Source organism: Bos indicus x Bos taurus, chromosome 14, assembly GCF_003369695.1.
Source record: "Bos indicus x Bos taurus breed Angus x Brahman F1 hybrid chromosome 14, Bos_hybrid_MaternalHap_v2.0, whole genome shotgun sequence".
Classification (NCBI taxonomy): Eukaryota; Metazoa; Chordata; class Mammalia; order Artiodactyla; family Bovidae; genus Bos; species Bos indicus x Bos taurus.
In genome coordinates, this window is record NC_040089.1 from 48,862,550 (window position 1) to 48,869,658 (window position 7,109).

A 7,109-nucleotide genomic window follows, 5' to 3' on the forward strand; every position below is an offset into this window, starting at 1 on the left:
TGATAAACCTCCTCAGAAGAACTTAATTTGGGAATTTTGAGAGAGTGAGGTAGGACAAAACTATGAAGTTAGCAGAATGAGGTTTTTAGACCCCACTTCCACCAGACCTTGCAGGCTCCCCTTTCAGCATCTCCCTCTCCTGAATCTCGGGGGTCTTATTGCTGGCCTAGGTGCCTTTGCTTTCCAAACAAAATGATCTGATAACCTTATTCATTTCATTGGATTCGTTCATGCATATATTTGTTGTTGTGGTTGTTTAGTCTCTAATTTGTGTCCACGTCTTTGCAACCCCATGGACTGCAGCATGCCAGGTTTCCCTGTCCCTGTCCTCCACTAGTTTGCTCAAACTCAAGTTCATTGAGCTGGTGATGCTATCCAGCCATCTCATCCTCTGTCCCTGCCTTCCTCTCCTTCCCTCAATCTTCAAAAGATATTTATTGAGTATATATATACTCTAACTCTATACTAGACATTGTCCCTTGTCTTAGAATATGCTGGTCAGACAGGTGAATACATAAATAGATATAGATACATTGATTGATGACGAGAGAGAGAGAAGAAAGGGAGGGAGGGAAGAGGGATTTGAAGGAAGGAAGGAGGGGAAGAAGGGAGGAGGAAAAGAAGGAGGGGAGGAAGGAGGAAAGAAGCAGAATATCAGGCAGCATATGGGATATATTGAGTTTGCCAAAACATTTGTTTGGGTTTTTCTGCAAGATGTTTCCAAACTTTTGGCCAACTCAAAATTAGATAAGGATTTTTAAAAATCTGAGAGAGGAGAAGGATACTATTTTAAGTATAGTTTTCATGGGTTAAAATATCTGTACCTATGAAACAACTGGAATGGCCTGATGGAGCCAGTAATACAAAGAAGAGAAGGGGAAAACCTATATAGACAAAGTGAATACAGGTGCATGGCAGACTGTAGTCTCCAAAGGTGGCCAAGACAATATGTCCTGTCCAATATCTTTACTTACAACATGCCACTGATGCTCCTCCCTTGAACTTGAGCAAAATCTAGTGATCAGCTTCAGCAATGGAATCTGGTGGAAGTGAGCCTATGTACTTTTGAGACTAGCTTATAAAATTGCTATGCAATTTTCTCCCATTCTCTTGGGATGCTTGGTTTTACTACTCAGTTTCCAAGCTGTGAGGAAGTCCAGCCATATACAGGGGAAAGGCAGGGGTTCTAGCCAAGAGATGCAAGTGAGTCCCCAGCTAATAGCCACCATCAATCACCAGACATGTGCATAGTGACACTTCCAGGTGATAGCAGAGTCACCCCCAGCCTTTCAGTCTTTCCAGCTGAAGATTAGATGTCATGGAGCATAAACTGCCCCTGCAGTGTCCTGTACAAATCTGTGATCTGCAGAGCCCATGAGCATAATAAAATAGTTGCTTTATGGACCACCAACTTTGGAGGTGGTTGTAATGCAGCAATAGGTAACTGGAGTTAAGTGCTAAAGCCCATAGGTGGGGATGAGCATTGGATATTCAATAAACACACCAGGGTATCATGGCTGAGCAGACTAGCTTTGGACTGGATGTAGTGATGGGAACAGAGTCTAGGAGGACAGAGCACCTAGGATCTTTCAAGTTATAGGAAGGAGTTTAAATCTTTTTTTCTAAGTGTGATGGGGCTGCTTAATCCAATCCCTATTAATCTTTTGAACTCTTAATTTTTGCTAGCAAATAAGGAATGAAAATAGCACTTAGTGCTTGGCAGGGTTATTGCAAGACTCAGATGATCTAAGGTGTGTGAAATCACTCAGGAAAGCAGAAAGCATTCCAGGCTTTAAAAAGTTTGAAATAATATCATATGCAAAATTAGTCCAAATTTTAAGCTGAGATATTTAAATGTATCAAATTTTCTATTCTAATAGCTTTCCATTAATCAATTATATCATGCCTGCTTATATAGGAGTAGTAACCAACTTGAAATATATACAAACCATACCTGATTTCAGGCTAATGGTCAAATAAATGTGGCAATATATCTGGTAGATAAATGGAAGATAACACTTGCAAATCTTGCTAGGAAAGGGAAGATAATATTTATGTATAGAGAGAGGGAAGATAAGAACTCATAAGCATTTCAAATGCCTTTCTTTGAAAGCTACCACACCTGTCAGAAACCCAAAGAATATGGAGCCAGTAATATCTTCATTACTAGCTGCTCTTTTTAAAAAAATCTTCCTGTTTCGTATTGTATAGCTGATTAACAAACAATGCTGTACGTTTCATGTGGACAGCAAAGGGGCTCAGCCATAGGCACACATACATCCGCTCTCCCTCAAACTACCCTCCCATCCAGGCTGCCACATTAACATTGAGCAGAGCTCATGTGCTATTCAGTAGGTCCTTGTTGATTATCCATTATAAATATAGCTGTGTGTACATGTCCATCCCAAACTCCCTAACTATCCTTTTGCTCCATCTGTTCCCCCAGTAACCATAAGCTCTTGAAGTCTGTGAGTCTCTTTCTGTTTTGTAAGTTCATTTGTATCACTTCTACATATAAGGGATATCATACAATATTTCTCCTCCTCTGTTGACACACTTCACTTAGTGTGACACTCCCTGGGTTCATCCATGTTGCTACGAATGGCAATCATTATCTCATTCTTTTTTGTGGCTGAATATTGCACTGTATATATGTATCACATCTTTCCTCTGTCCATGGACATTTATTGCCCAGAACCCCAGGTAGAATTTCAGTAATCTAGGTTGAATTATCAGAATTCCTTTTTATTTTTACTAGATCGACCAATGCAGACGAGGACCAGAGCCAACTAAACAGGATTCTTTCCCCAAATCCAACACCCAGGAAAAAAATTGATAGCAGCAGGGCGGTGATGAGAAAGAGCTGAACCTGTAGTCGGATAACTCCTACAGAGAGGAGAAGAGAGAAATGGAGAACAATGGGTCTGAACCAGCTTACCAGCTTCAGAAAACAAACACGATCAGAGAGAAAGAGCAGTGGCTCAAGATTATCTCACTGGTGAGTGGCTTAGAATCCCTCATGACTTTCCCTAGGTTAAGGAATAGCGAAGTTGTTATCAATCATAATAATTGTGGTAATAGTAACACTTATTTAATGCCTACTCCCTTATATACAACACACAATATTCACAACAATTTACAATTTCCAAGTAATCACTGATAATACTATTATCACCATTTTACAGATAAGGAAAAATGAGGCTTAATGTGGCTATGTATTATCCAATTCAATTCAGCTAATACATTTTGGAGCTGAGAATTGAACTCCCATTTATTCTGATGTGGATGCCCATGGTTTTAACATCTAAGATGTATTTTGTTCCTGATTTCCAAAGAGAAGCCACACTCAGTACACTCCAACTTTAGGTCCTGTGAAAGTCCTTCCCCTTTGTCGTTGTGATCAAACTGATCAACATGAAACTGCTCCAGCGGCAACATCGTTGGTATAGTTGATATATTCTTTGAAATTTTGAAAAGATAATCTACTTTTGAGAAAAATAAGCTTATATATATATAAACTTATATACTCTAGATTTAAGCCACAAACTACAGGCAGTTGTTTATGTGAGATGATCTTATACTTTTACTTTAAGATATTCCCCCTTCCTTGGCCCCTAGTGCCTGAAATCCTGTCATTAGATGCTCATTCCTTGGGAAGCATTGTCAGACACTCAGATGATGGAAATTTTTATTTTTCTTCTGGAAGCCTGACTTTGAAGACACAGGCTTCATGAGTCATCTAATTCATTATTTGTGATAATAATGGACATTCTCACTAGTGCATGTTCCAACACAGAACTGGGTGCAGAGATCAGATAAAAGGCAGGCAGACAGATCGTCACAAAAGAGCTTTCAAAACCCATTTAATGATCAGTTTCTAAATATTTTACAGCTTCAGGTACCGCCAAATTGGGCAAAAAAGAAGACAGTCGGAAGACATTGTAGTGGAGATCTCTGTCCTTTTTGCTGTGCATGTTCCCATGAGTGAGTTCTTTTTGGCTTCAAATCATATCAATGGATTATATTTTACATAAGCGTTAATCATCTTTCCTTCCTCCCTTTCTCCCTTCCTTTTTTTTTCTTTCTTTGTACTGTTGAGCAATTCCTTTCTGAAGCATTCTCTTCTCTTAGCATTTGTGACATGATTCCCTGCTGATATATTCTTCACTTCTCTGGCCACTCTTCTCACTTTCCTTTGTCAATTCCTTCTTCTCTATCTGGTGTTCAATAGGCCCTAACTTTCAGTCCTCTTTATCCTCACTCTCCGTGGACATCCTAAGTCCTTTCATCTACTCCCATGTCTTTGAATGCATCTCTAAAAGAGCAACCCCCACATTTGTATTTCCAGCCTGCATTTCTCTTTGTAACTTCAGATGGGTATAAATGACAGCCTACTTGAAATATCAACTTGAATATTTCAAATGTTAACATGTTTAAAAACCCACTCTTTGATCTTCAACATTCCTTCCCCCCAAAGGCTCTTCCTCTAATGTTAACCTTCTCCGTAAGTGACATCTCCATTCCCCAAGATACTCATGCCAGAGCTCTGCCCTGAAGCTTCCCTCTCCTATACCCCTACAAACAATCACTAATTACTTTTGTTTCTACACACAAAATATATTTATAATTCATCTGCTTAAACCCATCTCTACTCCCTGTCTTCTAGTTCCTACACATCTTCTCTTCGCTAGATTACAGATTCCTATTAAATTTAGGAATGAATGCATGACGGGCTCCCTATGGCCAGTTCTCTAATACAGCCCCCCTTCCATTGAATTTAGAGTGATATCAAAGGTATGTAGAAAGAGATGAAAAGTCTATAAGGACCACACTCTCTGCCAGTGATCTTCTCAGTGGAGTTTGTTTTTTTTACTTCTAAGTATGAGACAAAGGGACACAATAGTTTTTTTTTTCCTTCCTTTGGGCATTGTAAAGTCTGGATGTGACACATGGACCTGTGGGTAGCCATCAAGCAAATGTGAAGGAAACGGACTTAAGAGCAAAGCTGAAACACTGAATCCAGCAGAATCAAGAGATGGAAAGAATGTGGATCTGCAACAACAACATTGAGCCACAATGAAGTTTATACCCTAATACTCTGGTGAAGCTGGTTCTGCCTTTAGAATTGTTCATGGGAGATGATAAATGTACTTATAGTTTAAGCCAGTTTGAGTGAGAGGTTTTGCTACCATAGCTGAAAGCATCCTAACTGATAGGAGATAAACCAAGAAATCAGTTTAAACATATTGCCATTATTATCTAAATGAGAGGCCACAGAAGAGAGAAAAGATGGATTATATGTTTAAGAGATTTCATCAGTAAGACTGAGATTCAAAAGAAAGAACTAATATGGGGGGGCATGAACACAAGTAAAGTAAGAGGGAAGATAAACACAACAAAATTACAAACAAAAGTGCAAACAAAAGACTATGGGAACTCAAAGGAGAGAGTTTGTTTCTCAGAAGTAGGTATTAGGAAATGCTTTATAAAATAAAGATATATGAGATAGAACTTAACAAAAAATAGAATTTTGCCAGGCACCAGAGTGAAGAGATAGCTGCAAGCATAAAAAAAAAGTTATAAAGGGAACATTCCAGGTAGAAAGATTAGAGAAGAAATGTAATATATTTATAGGGAAAAAAAAAAAAAGATTGAAAAGGACCCTGAAGTTTGAATTTAGAAGTTCAGTGCAGTGCCCATTGTGTGACAGAGCCCCAAAGTCTGAGTTTAACATGGTGAATGATTACATCTGCTGAAGGTACATTATATTTGCTGCTAAGAAAATTGTTCCTGATACCATTCCAAGAAAAATTCTCTTATAAAGGTGCTACTTCTGGGTTGTATTCTGAATCGGATGGTCTGCTAAAGTGAAAGTCGCTCAGTCATGTCCAACTCTTTGCAACCCATAGACTTATAGTCCATGGAATTCTCCAGGCTAGAATACTGGAGTGGGTAGCCTTTCTCTTCTCCAGGGGATCTTCCCAACCCAGGGATAGAACCCAGGTCTCTTGCATTGCAGGCAGATTCTTTACCAGCTGAGCCACGAGGGAAGCCTGATGGTCTGCTAAAGCAGAATTAATTAAGAATAAACTAGTTTATTGTTGGTAATTTTTATTAGATGCTCATTAATTCCTTGGTAGATGAAATAGTTTTTTAATAACTTTAATGGTCTCCAAGATCAAGATGACAATAAATGCTATTAATTTTCCATTACTACTGATGTTAGGGGCTTCCCAGGTGGCACTAGTGGTAAAGAACCCACCTGCCAATGCAGGAGGTGTATGAGACGCAGCTTCAATCCCTGGATCGGGAAGATCCTCTGGAGGAGGAAATGCCAACCCACTCCAGTATTCTTGCCTGGAGAATCCCATGGACAGAGGGAACCTGGTGGGCTACAGTCCACAGGGTTGCAAAGAGTCGGACACAACTGAGCAACTTAGCACAACTGGTGTTAATTTTGTGAAAACTTGTGGTACAGGAAATTAAGATCTTATTTTTTGATGGAATTGATCATTAAAAGATATGTGATGCCTTTTTGAAACTTTAATTAAAATTAAATAATAAAGGTAGCATATTAAAGAGATCATTGAAATGTTGCACTTACTAGGTTATTAGCAATGAATTTGAAGCACATTGAACTTTATGAGATTATCAGTACTTGGTCATTTGACCTACAAATTGTATGTTTCAAACAGTTTAACCTGATATCCTATTGATGAGTTCTTATTTATTAAAAAAGATATTATAGTTTTAAAATACATTAGTAAATTTATTCTAATTTGTAGTAAATAATTTTCATTTTAACGGACTTATAAATGCTATTGATTAAGGACATGAACTTTGAAATTAGAGTATGGGTTAAACCCTGGCTCCAGCCCCCACATATGGTAGTTTTGAACAAGATACTTTTCTGTTCTTAGTCGTCTATTCTTTAAATTTGTATAAAAACTGTACTTACTTCATAGAAATTTTATAAGGAATAATAATTGCATCTAGAGTATACAGAGTAATGCTGAGGTAAAGCCTCAACAACTACTAAATAGTAGTCGTAATAGTAGCAGTAGTAGCATTGCTGTTGTTTGGTTGCTACAGCACATCCAACTCTTTGA